Here is a 14,268-nt window from a genome sequence, read left to right as displayed (position 1 = left end):
TTGAGAAAAATAGCATGCCGGTTTGCGTGATCGATTAGTGCTCCTACGATAGCTAGGAATGGTCTCCCAAAAATGAGTGGCCTCTCCTTCTCTTTATCCATCTCCAGGACTTGGAAATCCGCTGGAACAATCTTATCTCCCACTAGAACTTGTAGATCATGAATTGCCCCTTCATTATCTTTTTGAGATGAATCTCCAAAGACAACCTTAACCGTCGATGTCCTTAAGCTTTTTATGCCCAATTTTTCGGCAATGTCTTTGACATGATGTTGACATTGGCTCCGGAATCGCACAGGCAGTCTGTGAACTTGATTCCTGAAATGAAACATTGGAAAACAAAACGTTCCGGATCGTTGAGGTACCTTAAATGGTGGCTGCTTGGCATCGACATCCTTGTAAAGTGGTACAAAGATTGGGGTTTCCTCTTTCTTTCCATCGGTTATGGCCTCTTCTTCAGGCAGTGTGGTTATGGCGTTGCAAAACCTCTTAGGATTATCTCAACTCTTCCTGGAAGAACTCCACTTTGCCTCTTCATAGAGTCGGCTGTTTGGGCAACTTGCACGTCTAGCTTTTTGACGTGCGAAGATAAAGCTTCAAACTTCCCGTTCAGGTCATTGTACATGCAATCAACCTTCACGTTAATGTCGTTAGATGCTTTTTCGTTCGTCATAACGAGCTGTGGATGGACTGTTCAAGTCTACCGATTTGTAAAGCTAGCTGGTTCGTCGTGACTCCTTGCTGTTGTACAAATTGATTGTTAAAACCTGTACCTTGGTAGTTATATGGCTGTCGCGGTTGATAAGCTCCTGTCCCTCCGAAGTTTCCACCTTGGAACTTTTTTTGGAAGGATTTTTGCTGTGGTGGGTAGTACTGATCTTGAGGATTCTCCACATTTGGATTGCGGTAAGAGAGATTGTTGTAATTTGCATTCCGGAAGTTGTTGTGAAACCATTATTGAAGCGGTTTGGGTATGGTGCTTGTGCTCCTACATAATTCACCTCTTCTTCTTGAAAGGCTTGATTAATGTGATTAATATCACTAGGTCCTTCATCTTCTGCGCCATTGTTGGTCTCACAAGCATGGATTGGGCGATTGTTGCTCTTCAAAAGCTGGCTCATCATGTTCTACAACTCGGTTATCTCCTTGTTGTCTGTTCTGGTTTTCTTCATCGAGCGATCGTATTCAAGACAATCATTGCTATCGTCTTTTGTCCAAAATCTCCATTGCTAGCTGTATCAAGTGAAAGTTTGTATTTTGGTTGCAAACCTCGGTAAAATGTGCTCAGCAGGCTTGATCCAGGAAATCCATGGTGAAGGCAATCACGTTCATACTCCTTAAAACGTTCCCAGGCTTCATAGAAAGATTCAGTCGATGATCTTGTAGGAACCTCATCCTCCTCTCCATCTTGTCGAGCATGATCACCTCCTCTGTGATCATTCTCTTCATTTTCTCCATGTTCGGACCCGTCTTGGTCCATATTTAAAGCACGGTTAATAGGAACTCCAGGCTGGTCGTCATTGGCCATTCCTTGCGTTCGTCTAAGTCTTCGAAGTTCTCTTTCGTGTCTGTCTATCTCGTCTAGAATTGGAATGTTTTCTACAGGTCTGCGCCTGGTATTCATGCAATTCAGAGAAAAACAAAAGAAGGGAAAGATAATTCAGCAAAACTTTAAGAAAGAACTAGAGATCAGGTGTCTAGAACAGAAGTTAAAACAAGAAAAATAGCAAAAGGCAGCGAAACAAATCCCCGGCAACAGCGCCAAAAACTTGATGCGTGTCAACTGCGTGAGGGAACAAGTTTTACCCTTAACAAAAACAAATGAAAGCCGCAAGTGCACAGCTAATCAGTTGTAGTATTTAGGGATCGAATCCACAGAGATTTGTGTGTCTGGTATTCTTCTACGGTTTCTAACTTTATGTCTAGACTAGATTGGTTTTAGAGGTTGTTTTATTTTCACGGATTAAACTAAAACAAAAGAAAGCAAATAAATCTATCCTAAGGAACAAGTAGAAAAATCGAATGAAAAGGAAATCAAGCAAGCAAAATATTGAACTAAAGCAATTGAAATTGAGATCTAAATAAGCAAGTAAAAATCGATTGGTTTGTAAACTATGGCTAAAAACGCTGAGCTTTTGGGAACTCTACAGGGATCATAATCGGTTTTAACACTAGGGTAGATAGATTGGGATTGACGGATATCGATATATAGGGTTCTAGAGCTAGAGTACGGAGGTATGACTACGTCACTGTCGTGATCATAGCCAACTGTTTCTCACAACCCTGACCAGTAGGTTTCCACTCTGGCCCTGGAAGGGAGAGAACGCAAGAGCTGCACAAGACTCGTCAATACTCACGATCTCGCCGCAGGTAGGTTTCCACTCCTACGGAAAATTTGCCTGTTTCATTCTAGGGCTGATACTTAATGAAAACTTTCACAACACTAACTATCTAGGTCAGATACTAGGTGATCAATCAAGCATACATGCAATAAGAACAAGAATAAACAGAGAACAAAGTTGAAATCCCAGATCTATAAACCTAGATGTCTTAATAGATTATGAGAGCCCCTTTCGGGAACCCTAAGCCCAACTCGGGATCTACTCAGACATGGCTGAGGTCGACAGCATCATTGGTTTTAATAAAAGTAATCAAAAACAGTAAAGAAAAGAGATGAAGAAAGCTTCTCTATTGAAGAACTCGGACTTGAACAATTTTCTACAAAAATCGCATAAAAACGGCTAAAGGAAAAAGGGTTTTTGTAAAGTATGAAGGGTGGTGTCTAAAAACGACATAAATGACAAGTATTTATATTCTTCAATACTCCATGGTCTCTAGGGTTCCGAAATTGAGGCTGAGAATGACTTTGGGCTTCAGAAATATGGGCTTTAGTTCGGAGTTAGCCGGCTGCGGTCGGGAATGACGTGACCGCGGGAAATAGGTGGCTAGCCGCGATCAGGAGGCTTGTGACCGCGGAGAATGGGCTGTTGGCCGTGGTCGCGTGACTTGCTGGCCGTATTCGAGTGGCTCTGGGGCTAATGGAATATCTTGAGATCCAACCGTTGGAATGTCTCCAAACCAAGTGCATTTGAAATCTGGTTGATTCTTCTATAAGCGGTCCAATTTTGAGGGTGATCAGACGGTGAGAAGGTCTTCGTCTCTCCATGAGAGTTCTGACGGTCTGCATTTATCCAAAAGAGTCTTTTGTTCCAATTTGTGCCTCTTTATCCCAAATTACCTGAAAAGTCTTTTAAAATCCGAAAACATAGAAATCTTTTGAAAACCTTTGAAAATAGAGTAAAAACACCTGTAAAAGACATTAAAGTGATCCATAAAAATGATCGAAATCCAGTGTTATCAGAGAGATACCTCTAATATCAGCCAATGAATAACCTATAGCTCTCTTGAACTTTCTAAGCTCATTTAACAATGCATGTTCTTCATGAGCTAACAGGTTATCGTTTATGATCACAGGGCAGGACTCATTGAGACCTAAGAATGCATACCTGAGCCCCTTAGGAAGAGGTTTGAGTTCCAATTGAGGTGCCTTAGACTCATCCCAATCCTTCATGAAGCTCCTTTGGTCAGCTTCTTTTGAATTATCCTCTGTTGTGGCTTCTTTGGTTTTGCTTCCTTGCCCTTGAACCTTGTCTTTACCCTCTTTAGAACCAATTTCCAAGGTAGCCGTCATGTTCACACCGACTTGATTGTGCTCAGTGTAGGAGGTCGATATTTCTTCGGCTTTTTGAACCCTGTCACACCGAGCTTCTACACCGACTGAATTCACCTTGGTATGGGTTAAAACATCGGCTCCTTGTACAGATTTTTGAGACACAGACTTCATTTCACTTGGTGTGGCTGGTCGATATATCTTCGGCCTCTGAACCTCCTCTACACCGAGTTGAATACCGACTGAAATCTGGTCGGTATGAACATGTTCCCTTGACAAATCTGAGTTTCCAAACCAGTTTAATGGCTTCTCTAGAGCTCCGTGATATAACTCCATGAAAGAATCAGTGCTTCCTTCTGGTTTGTGAGAGTCAAGAAGCTTCATAAACCCCAAGGTCTGATCTTATAGATAGCCATGCTCACCATGGTCCTTTGTTAAAGCTATTTTTTAAAGCTCACCGGAAGGCACGCCTGTCTCGCTACAGTTTCAAGACTGATCCAATGAGTCACAAAGATTGCGTGGGACGATGCCTTTCCAGTCTGATTCAGTTGCCGGGGTCTTCATCAAGATTTGAAATCTTTGGGTGGTTTATCCATCACATCTGAGATCATCCAGTTTGGAGATATGTGCTGAAAGATACCGTCTCCGGATTGAACACTCGTCCAAGAGCTTCTTTTTGATCCTTTCAATGCACCGCAGAGATGAGCCGTCTAGGGAACTTTCCACTTTCCGAGCGCTGAAGGTTTCTTCACCAAAGTTTGAGATATTTGAGTGCTATTTCCACTGAAGTTGGAATCAAGCCATTTGAAACTATATCCCGGAAGTTAGGCTCCCCCGAATGCAAAGTGGTCCGAGAAGATTTGAAGTCTGCGAGATGGTTTTGTGACTTGGCTAACCTGCAGCACTTAAAGTATAAATTATGGGAATTGAGCTGCAAGTGGAGATGTGCGGGTAAGGTAACCCTGGGTGAGGTCAAAGGCTCCCGAGCAGGAAAAATGCTAAGTCCACAAGTGTGCGACTTGAGCAGGCGAGTTGGCTGAGCAGTGAACTGAACCGCACAAACACTCGCTGTTTACACCTACTTGGGCTTGCGACTTGGGAGTGAAGTAGACCATCCCGCACACATACTTGAAGTGCTGTGCTACATGGTTGTGCGAGCAAGAGAGCAAAGGAGCCTGAATCGCACAAACACTCGCGGTTTACACTGAGAGAGGAATGCGGCTTGGCTTACAGAGTTTTATCTCGCAAAAACACCTTTCTAGACTTGCACGAGTTGGGCATGCGACTTGGGACTAACAGAGGAACAACTCGCACACATATTTTCCCCAGATTGCGTCTTGGTTGTGCAAGATGAAGAGAGGAAAGAACTGAATCGCATAAAGACTCGCGGTTTACACCTAGATGGGAATGCAACTGAGGCTGAAGGACTTAAGGCTCACAAGGCTGTTTCTTTGGCTGTGCGACTTGTTCCTGCGAGATGGGAAGCTCCTGACCAACTCGAACACTCGAGATTTTACCTATTATATATATTTTTTGCAGGAGACATTATATATATTTTTTTAGGGTTTTTACCCTAAGGACTAAGCTTTATTCTCTAATTTTCATTGCCTCTTTTGTGAAAGACTCCTTTTAAGAAGAGAAATATCGATTTTTAAGGGTTTTAATCAAGAGAGAATCAGAAATCATTGTGTTTACAGCTGTTTTCCTTCTTAATCTATTTTCTCCATCTTCATTTCCATCCATTTAATCATGAAAATCTTCTCAACTTGCAAAGGTTTAACAGAGATTAGTATGATTAGTGAGTAGTCTCCTTAATGAGGTTCTAGATGTGTAGGATAGGGTGCTAAAGTGCTAGATTAGGAGTGCTTAGGGCTAGATTCATGCTTTCATCTATCAAAACAACTGTTCTCTAAGGTAGATCCTTGCACATCACTTGTGATCTAGAATCTGGGAATTTCATGCACCAAAAGTGTTTGATGAAATTCCTGAAAGAGCTGTATTAGAGGTTTATGCACCAAAAGCTAGATTTGTTTTCAGGTGTATGAACACCAGATCAAGGTCAAGAAGTTGTGGTCCACCATTTCCTTTGAACGACAACATCAATCTCTTAGTGCCAAGAAGAAGAGATAGACGTCCAAGGGAAACAGATAGAGCAGCTGATGTGGAACAACAGAGAGAGCACCACAAGGTTGACATTGAGCACCAGGCTCAAGAGGAGCAACAGGCTCAGCATGGTAAGGGAGCTCAAAGGAATCAAGCTCAAGCTGACAGAAATGAGCAACAAGCCCTTGTCAATATAAACATGGCACAAAGGAATGAGAGGCAGGCTCAGCAGAATCAGCAACAGGCTCATAGGAATGAGCAACAAGCTCAATTCATTCCTCAGCATCAAGCTCAAAAGAGACAAGATCCTCCACCTGTGTTTGTTGGGGAAAATTATAGGGCCAATGCTCATCAGTATGGAGCAGGGAATCAAGCACCGCCGGTGCAGAACAACAATTTTGAAGTGAAAGCATCTTTACTGAACATGGTCCAAAACTCAATGTTCCATGGATTGCCAATGGAAGATCCTTTGGAACACTTGGACAAGTTTGATAAAGTTTGTGACTTGACAAAGATAAATGGAGTATCTGAGGACAGCTTCAAGCACACCAATGGGAGAAGAATCTTCCAAGAGGCTCCATTCAAACTTAGGAGCAATGCAAGCAGGCATTTCTGTCTAAGTTCTTCTCAACTTCCAGAACAGCAAAATTGAGAAACCAGATCTCCAGCTTTATTCAACAAAGCAATGAGAGTTTTGGTGAAGCATGGGAGAAATTTAGGAGCTACACAAACCAGTGCCCACACCATGGGTTTAGTGAGGCTTCTCTTATCAGCACTCTTTATAGAGGGGCTCTTCCCAAGATCAGAAATCAGCTGGATACTGCATCAAATGGTAACTTTCTGGGGAAGGAGATTCATGCTGCTTTAGAGCTGGTAGAGACCTTAGCAATGAGCAATGACACTTATGGAGAAGACTTTGATAGAGCCAATAAGAGTGAGAGTTCAAGCAGGGATCAAAGGTATGAGAAGGACTTTAAAACACTTGAAAGCAAGCTGGACAAGGTGTAATTGGCCACTCAAAAGCCAATGCACTTTATAGGAGATTTTGAGGAACCTTCTCAATGCTTTGAGAACACCAGTGAAGAGGGTCTTACTCAGGAAGAGCTAAACTATATTGGGAATCAGAGGTTCCAAAGATATCAATATGCCAATGCTAATCAGAACCTCTCTTACAGGAATCCCAATGTAACCAACCCACAAGACCAAGTCTACCCTACCTCTCAAGCTCCAAAGAATTTTGTTCCCAAGAACAAATTTCAAGGGTCCTTTCAACCTAAGAATCCGTTTGTTCAGAATCAGGGTTACAGTCCGCATCAACAGCAACCACTTCAGGGTTCTAGTTTCACCTCACAGCATCAGCAGCCAAAAACACCACCAGGGTTCAGTCCACCATAGTTCAGCAGCAAGCGCTGGTTCAGCGTCAGTTTCAGTCATCACCGGTTCACCAGCAGCAGCAGATGGGGCCAGAAATGGTTGGGATTCTACAACAGCTGCTTCGGGGTCAACAAATGTTTGCAAGTCAGTATGCATCTATGCAGCAAGACATCAAGGAGCTGAAACAGAATCAGGCATCCACTTCAAGAAGCCAAGGTGGCTTACCTGATAAGCCTGAACCAAACCCAAAGGAGTATGCTAAAGCCATTACATTGAGAAGTGGCAAAGAGCTACCAGGTATAGACTACAACAATGTGATCATTCAGGAAAATGATCAAATTGGTGAGGAGGCAGCGCCAAGGGATGATCAAGAAGCTGAAAGATCAAAGAAAAGGAAGGACAAAGGGGTGGAAAAGCCATTAGAACCAGAAAAGCCTTATGTTCCACCACCTCCCTATCAACCTAAGCTCCCATATCCAGGAAGATTCAAGAAGCAGCTTGTAGATAAAGCAAGGGTACTCTTTGAGAAGACTCTTAATGAAACACCCCTTACAATGTCTCTCATTGAAGCATTTCTGATGATGCCTAAGCTTGGAAAGTTTCTAAAAGATGCTATCTTGAACAAAACCAAAGAGCTACAGGGTATGGTGGTGCTTAGCCATGAGTGTACTGCCATCATTCAGAGAAGTTCAGTCCCTAGTAAGCTGTCTGATACAGGGAGCTTTACTCTCCCATGTGCCATAGGTCCACTGATATTTGCTGGCTGCCTTTGTGACTTGGGATCATCTGTCAGGTTAATGCCATTTTCTATAGCAAGAAAGCTTGGATACAGAGTGTTCCAACCTGCTAGAATCTCTCTTGTCCTAGCTGATAAATCAGTAGGGCTGCCTGTTGGGATGTTAGAGGACTTACCAGTCAAGATAGGTGGTTTTGAAGTGCCTACAGATTTTGTTGTTCTAGAGATGGATGAAGAACCTGTTGATCCACTGATTTTGGGCAGACCATTTTTGGCCACAGCAGGAGCAATCATTGATGTAAATGGTGGCATCATTGAGCTACAACTTGGTAAAGAAAAGCTGAAGTTTGATATCAAGGACATGATGAAAAAGGCCACCATAGAAGGACAATGCTTCTATGTATAGACCATGGAATATCTAGCTTATGAACTGATTGAGGAATTGAATACTGATGATCCTCTTCAAGTTGCTTTAACCATAGAACAAGGAGACCACGGGTTCTTGGCAGAGGAGAGTGAAGGGTACAAGCTGTTTTTGGACAATGCAAGGGAACTTGGCTCTGAGGCAAGGTTTTTGGAATTGGAAGAAAATAGCCTTGAGGTATTAGATATCAGAGGCTCAAATACAAGCCAAGTAGCGGTTTAAAGAGTCATGGCCGTGGGTTCTAAAGTGGAGGAGCGGGCTGGGCTGTGTGAGCAAATTGGCAACAAGGGAGCTGCAACCATGCAATACAGTTTCAGTGCTGATTGGGATGAGTCTAAGGCACCTCAGCTGGAACTCAAACCTCTTCCAAAGGGGCTCAGTATGCTTTCTTAGGTCTCAATGAGTCTTAGCCTGTCATTATCAATGATAAGCTGTTAGAGGACCAAGAGCATAAATTGTTAGAAGAGTTGATAAACATAGGAGAGTCATTGGCTACTCTTTGGATGACATAAACGGTATCTCACCCTCACTATGCACTCATAGGATTCACCTTGAAGAGGAATCTATGTCATCCATTGAGCACCAAAGGCGTCTCAATCCCAACTTAAAAGAAGTAGTGAAAAAAGAGATTCTCAAACTCCTAGAGGCCGGGATAATTTATCCAATCTTAGACTCTAGATGGGTTTCACCAGTACATGTGGTTCCGAAGAAGGGGGGAATGACAGTGATAAAGAATGAAGTGGATGAGTTAATAGCTACAAGAAGTATAACTGGACACAGGATGTGTATTGATTATAGAAAGCTTAATGCAGCCTCTAGGAAGGACCATTTTCCTTTGCCTTTTATTGACCAGATGCTAGAGAGGCTTGCAAACTATCCCTTCTTTTGTTTTCTAGATGGTTACTCTGGAATCTTTCTAATCGCAATAGATCCAAGAGACCAAGAGAAGACAACATTCACCTGTCCCTATGGGAAATTTTCTTATAGGCGCATGCCATTTGGGCTGTGCAATGCTCCTGCTACTTTCCAGCGTTGTATGATGTCTATTTTTCGGATCTGATTGAGGAGAAAGTAGAAGTCTTCATGGACGACTTATCAGTCTATGGACACTCTTTCTCCTCTTGTTTGGCTAACCTGTCTCAGGTCCTGGAGAGGTGTGAGGAGCACAGCTTGGTTCTCAACTAGGAGAAGTGCCACTTCTTGGTACAAGAGGGAATAGTGTTGGGGCACAAGGTCTCAGAAGCTGGAATAGAGGTGGATAGAGTAAAAGTGGAAGTGATGGTGAATCTGCAAGCTCCAAATTCAGTCAAGGGGATAAGAAGCTTCCTTGGGCATGCAGGGTTTTACAGGAGGTTCATTAAAGACTTCTCAAGGATAGCTAGGCCTTTGACAAGGCTGTTGTGCAAAGAGGTTGAATTTGTCTTTGATGCTGAGTGTGAGGAAGTTTTCAAGAAGATCAAGGAGGCATTGATCAGTACACCAATTGTCCAGGCTCTTGATTGGACATTGCCCTTTGAGGTGATGACAGATGCTTCAGACTATGTAGTGGGAGCTGTGCTTGGCTAGAGGAAGGACATAAAACTTCATGTAATCTACTATGCCGGTAGGACCCTTGATTCTACTCAGGAAAAGTATGCAACCACTGAAAAGGAAATGCTTGCCATAGTTTTTGCATTTGATAAATTAAGAAGCTACTTTGTGGGATCAAAAGTTATTGTGTACACTGATCTTGCAGCCCTCAGATATCTCATGACAAAGAAGGACACCAAGCCTAGACTCTTGAGGTGGTTTCTGCTCCAGCAAGAATTTGATATCGAAGTGTGATATACTCATATTTTGTCATTTTTAGGATTCCATTTTTGTCCAAATATTGAGTCTCATGCATACATTTAGCTAGTTTTATTCGAGTTTGTCTTTGGTTCTAGCTTTGTTTAGGGATTGCATTAGGTCCTTGAGAGTTTTGCACTTTTGGAGTGTTTACAGGTCATTTGGAGCTAACTAGGAGCAATTGGGACAAAAGCCATGGAGAGACCATCACCTTATGTGCATCAGACTCGGACAAGTGTTATGGAGCCGACGATCCCTCAACTTTATCACCTGACAAGGATGACTTGAACCAGGATTCAGCCTCCGGAGTCTTCATAAAGAATCAAGAGAGTCGAGTTTAGTTTCCATAACACTTGAGATTGTTCTATTTGGAGTTGTGAGCTGAAAGTTACGCCGATAAGAAGTAGTACATGTCTCGGAGCGGATGAAGGACCAAAGCAACGCGCATCAAAGAACCAGTGGAACGGAGCCCTTTCCGACGTCATCTGAATTCACCAAAGTTGGAGATGAAGGAGCCATCTGGCTCATGGAGTTGACCGATCAAGGTTTGGACCAGCGAGCAGGGAGTTGTGAAGGATTTTGTGCAAGCGGTTTGCATTCATATCGAGAAGAAATACCGACCAGAATTTGGTCGACATGACCTTGATCCATTGACGGTTTTTCTTGGATTTTGGGAGCTCAAACGCCGAAGATATGTCGAGATGCTGCACCAACACAATTCTGGTCGGTATTGGCCCCCTAAAGACCTTCATTACACTGCACCGAGGAGTTACACCGAGTGAAACCTGCTTGGTGTTGAATTTCAGAGATTTTTTAACACCACACCGAGCTCCTGCACCGACTGAAATCAGGTCGATACTACTTTAGTTCAGCACGTGTTTTATGGCCTTTTTGGGCCAGTACCTAGTTTGTTCTGGGTTGGCCCATCAAGAAAACCTTACCTATATATATATGCTTTAGGAAATATCTGTTAAAAAGCTTTATTCTCTCTTTTCTCTTGGCCTCTTTTGTGAAAACCCAGATTTTGTTAAGAGATATCTCAAGGATTTAATCAATGTAAAGTTGTTTCTTATCATCTTCTCTTCTTATCTTTGCTTCTAATCATGTTTACACCTCTTGCAAAAGATTCTAGGTGTGTTAAGCATGATTAGTGAGTAGTCTTCTTTTAAGCTTCTAGGTGTGTAGATTAGGGTGCTTAGATGTTTGATTTATGGTATTTAGGTTCTAGATTCTCATTTCCTTTCCTTAGTTAGCTGCTCTTAATGCTAGATCTTTGATTATCACTCTGGTCTAGAACTTAGGCATTTCTCCACACATAAGGTGTTTGATGAAATGCCTGATTGAGCTAACTTAAGGGTTTGTGTTTTAAATGCCATGGGAATGTTTGTTTGAAGCATATATGACATATTAGAACTGTTTATTAATGCATATTGATCATCATTACCCCTAATGAGAGTTAGGTTGGAATGCTGATCAGTATAGTGATCATTGTCTTGGGAAAGAAATGGTCTTGCTTTGAGTTCTAAGTTTATTGGAATATGAGATCATGTGATGCTTGCTTTATCTTTCTGTATAAGATTCAGTCTTTCTTAGCTCTTATGTTGATGCACAAAGAGGCTGTTTGGTCATATTAGACTTGGAACCTTATGCTTGTTAATTGCTTATTCATTAATGGGAATTAGTCTTGATTAAGTAATTTGCAAAGTGATTTCTGTCATGGGAATGAATTAATCTGAATTGGAAGACTAGACTAAAGAATTGCAAGTGTTGAATTGTTTGCTTAGCATCATGAATTAAGCATTGAAAGCACCCTGATCAATGATCACATCTAGAGGTTTAGCTTTATCTTTGTTTTGAATTTGAGTTTTTTTTAGTTTCTCTTGTCTGCTTGTTCTTAATTACTGCTTGTTCTTGTTTATTTTATGTTTTTAAATCACTTAATCACCAACCTGTTTCTTTAGGCTTGGATTAAGAATTGACCTCATAGTCTTGGTTTCTATATAATCTCCATTTGGATTGACCCTCAAGTGCTATAACACAAGAGGTTAATTGACCTTAGTGGGCTAAAAACCTACTATCAATTTGGTGCCGTTGCCAATTGGAGAGTTCATTCTAGCATTAGGACTTTGGATCTTCTTGAGATCAAGTCATTTTCTTTTGCTTTACTGATTACCTTTCAAGTGCTGTCTTTGTTTTAAGGTGTATGAACACCAGAAGTAAAGAAAGAAGACAAAGAGAAAGAGTTGTGCACATTGAGAGGTTGGGTATGGATCAAGGGCAACAGGCTCATTGTGGTAATGGAAACCATCAGAATCAGCAAGAGCCACCACCTCCACGTCCAATACAAGTTGTGGGGCCTGGTGATGAGGCCAATGCTCAGGGTTAGAGACATGGGATTTAAGCTCCAAACCTGAAAACGATTTTGAGATCAAATCTGGCTTGATCAACATGCTGCAATCAAACAAGTTCCATGGCTGGGCATTAGAAGACCCATTAGATCACATTGACAACTTTGATAGAGTTTGTGATCTAACTAAGATAAATGGAGTGAGTGAGGACAGTTTCATGTTGAGGCTATTCCCTTTTTCTCTAGGAGACAAAGCTCATCAGTGGGAAAAGTCTCTACCTCAAGGATCAGTCACAACATGGGAGCAATGCAAAAGAACATTTCTAACCAAGTTCTTCTCTTCATCAAGAACAGCAAGGTTAAGAAATGAAATCTCAAGTTTTATTCAGAAGAACCATGAATCCTTTTGTGAGGCTTGGGAAAGATTTAGAGGGTATACCATGCAATGCTCTCACCATGGATTCTCCGATGCTCAGCTGCTAAGTACCTTCTACAGAGGTGCTTTACCAAATGTCAGACTACTGTTGGACACAGCTTCAAATGGTAATTTCATGACCAAGGAAGTCAATGATACGATGACCCTTGTGGAGAATGTAGCTCAGAGTGATGAGCTTTATGGATCAGACTTTGACAGGAATTCAAGAGGTGCTGTGAGTGCTGAAGAGGAAAGGACAAGGAAAAACATATGGTCTCTCAATGAGAAGCTAGATAAACTTCTCCTAGCTTCTCATAAGTCAGCCAACTTGGTCAGGGATGTGAATCATGTGTTTCAAGACACATTTCAAGGGGAAGACATCACAGCTGAGGTAAACTTTGTAGGTGGACAACAAGGTTACCAAAAAGGCTGTACCTACTACAAGAATCACCCCACCCAGAACTTTCACTCTCACATCAATAACCAACATGGTTTTGTCCCTCCCCAACAGCAAAGCCTCCAACAGGACTCAGGGAATAAGGATCAAGAAGTACATAACCTGCTCCAGCAAATTCTCCAAGGTCAAGCAAGTGGTGCCATGGACTTCAACAAGAAAATGACAAAGATTAACAACAAGGTGGATTGCACTTATTCTGGTCTTCTAACTCAACTTTCAACCTTGGCTTCCAAAGTCAAGACTCTAGAGAACAACAAGGGCCACTGCAGTTCTCAAGCTCAAAGATCTTTACCAGGGACATCAGTTGCACATCAAACAAAATACTACAACGCAATCCTCTCAAATTATGAGAATCATGCTGCTGTCCAAGAAATTGAGGATCTTCTCCATGGCAATGTCTCAAGTGAAAAATGCCTGACAAAAGATGATGAGGACGCCATCATAGATGAGTTTGAGTTCCTTTTCTGTGATCTCAATGAAGACATTGAACAAGAAGGTGGGGAGGCAGCTGGTTTTGATATGAAAGAGAATGATTCTGAGATGGCGGAAGGAAAATATCAGAGAATGGTTCAAGGAAAGACATTTGATGGAGTCTCTAGCATTGGTTCAACAAGGGTGAAACCCAAATCTATTCCCAAGCTAGGTAATCCAGGAAAGTTCTCCATCTCATGCTCTCTTGGAAGTTTGAAAGTGGACAATGCTTTGTGTGATTCTGGATCAAGCATCAGTGTAATGTCTTTAGGCATGGTGGAGAGACTAAGGATCAAGAGTCTTAAGCATCACCCCATGTCAATCACCTTTGGAGATTCATCCTCAAAGAAGCCATATGGAATCCTTGAAGACTACCCATTAAAGATTGGTGAATGCACAGTTCCCACTGATTTTGTAGTCATGAAGATGAAAAAGACCAAAGAGCTA

At 42.0% G+C, this 14,268-nt stretch overlaps 2 non-coding genes across 2 annotated transcripts; both read right to left on the bottom strand.

Moving 5' to 3' along the window:
* Positions 1 to 6,415: 6,415 nt before the first annotated feature.
* Positions 6,416 to 6,522, bottom strand: LOC112089472. Its single transcript, XR_002901110.1, has one exon. It is a non-coding gene; the product is annotated as a small nucleolar RNA R71 (small nucleolar RNA).
* A 6,312-nt stretch (positions 6,523 to 12,834) lies between these two features.
* Positions 12,835 to 12,941, bottom strand: LOC112089411. Its single transcript, XR_002901049.1, has one exon. It is a non-coding gene; the product is annotated as a small nucleolar RNA R71 (small nucleolar RNA).
* Positions 12,942 to 14,268: the final 1,327 nt, after the last annotated feature.

This window comes from Eutrema salsugineum, unplaced genomic scaffold (assembly GCF_000478725.1).
Source record: "Eutrema salsugineum unplaced genomic scaffold, Eutsalg1_0 scaffold_12, whole genome shotgun sequence".
In the NCBI taxonomy this organism is placed as follows: domain Eukaryota; kingdom Viridiplantae; phylum Streptophyta; class Magnoliopsida; order Brassicales; family Brassicaceae; genus Eutrema; species Eutrema salsugineum.
Note: the sequence above shows the minus strand (reverse complement) of the source record. Positions and strands in the feature narration are given on the sequence as shown.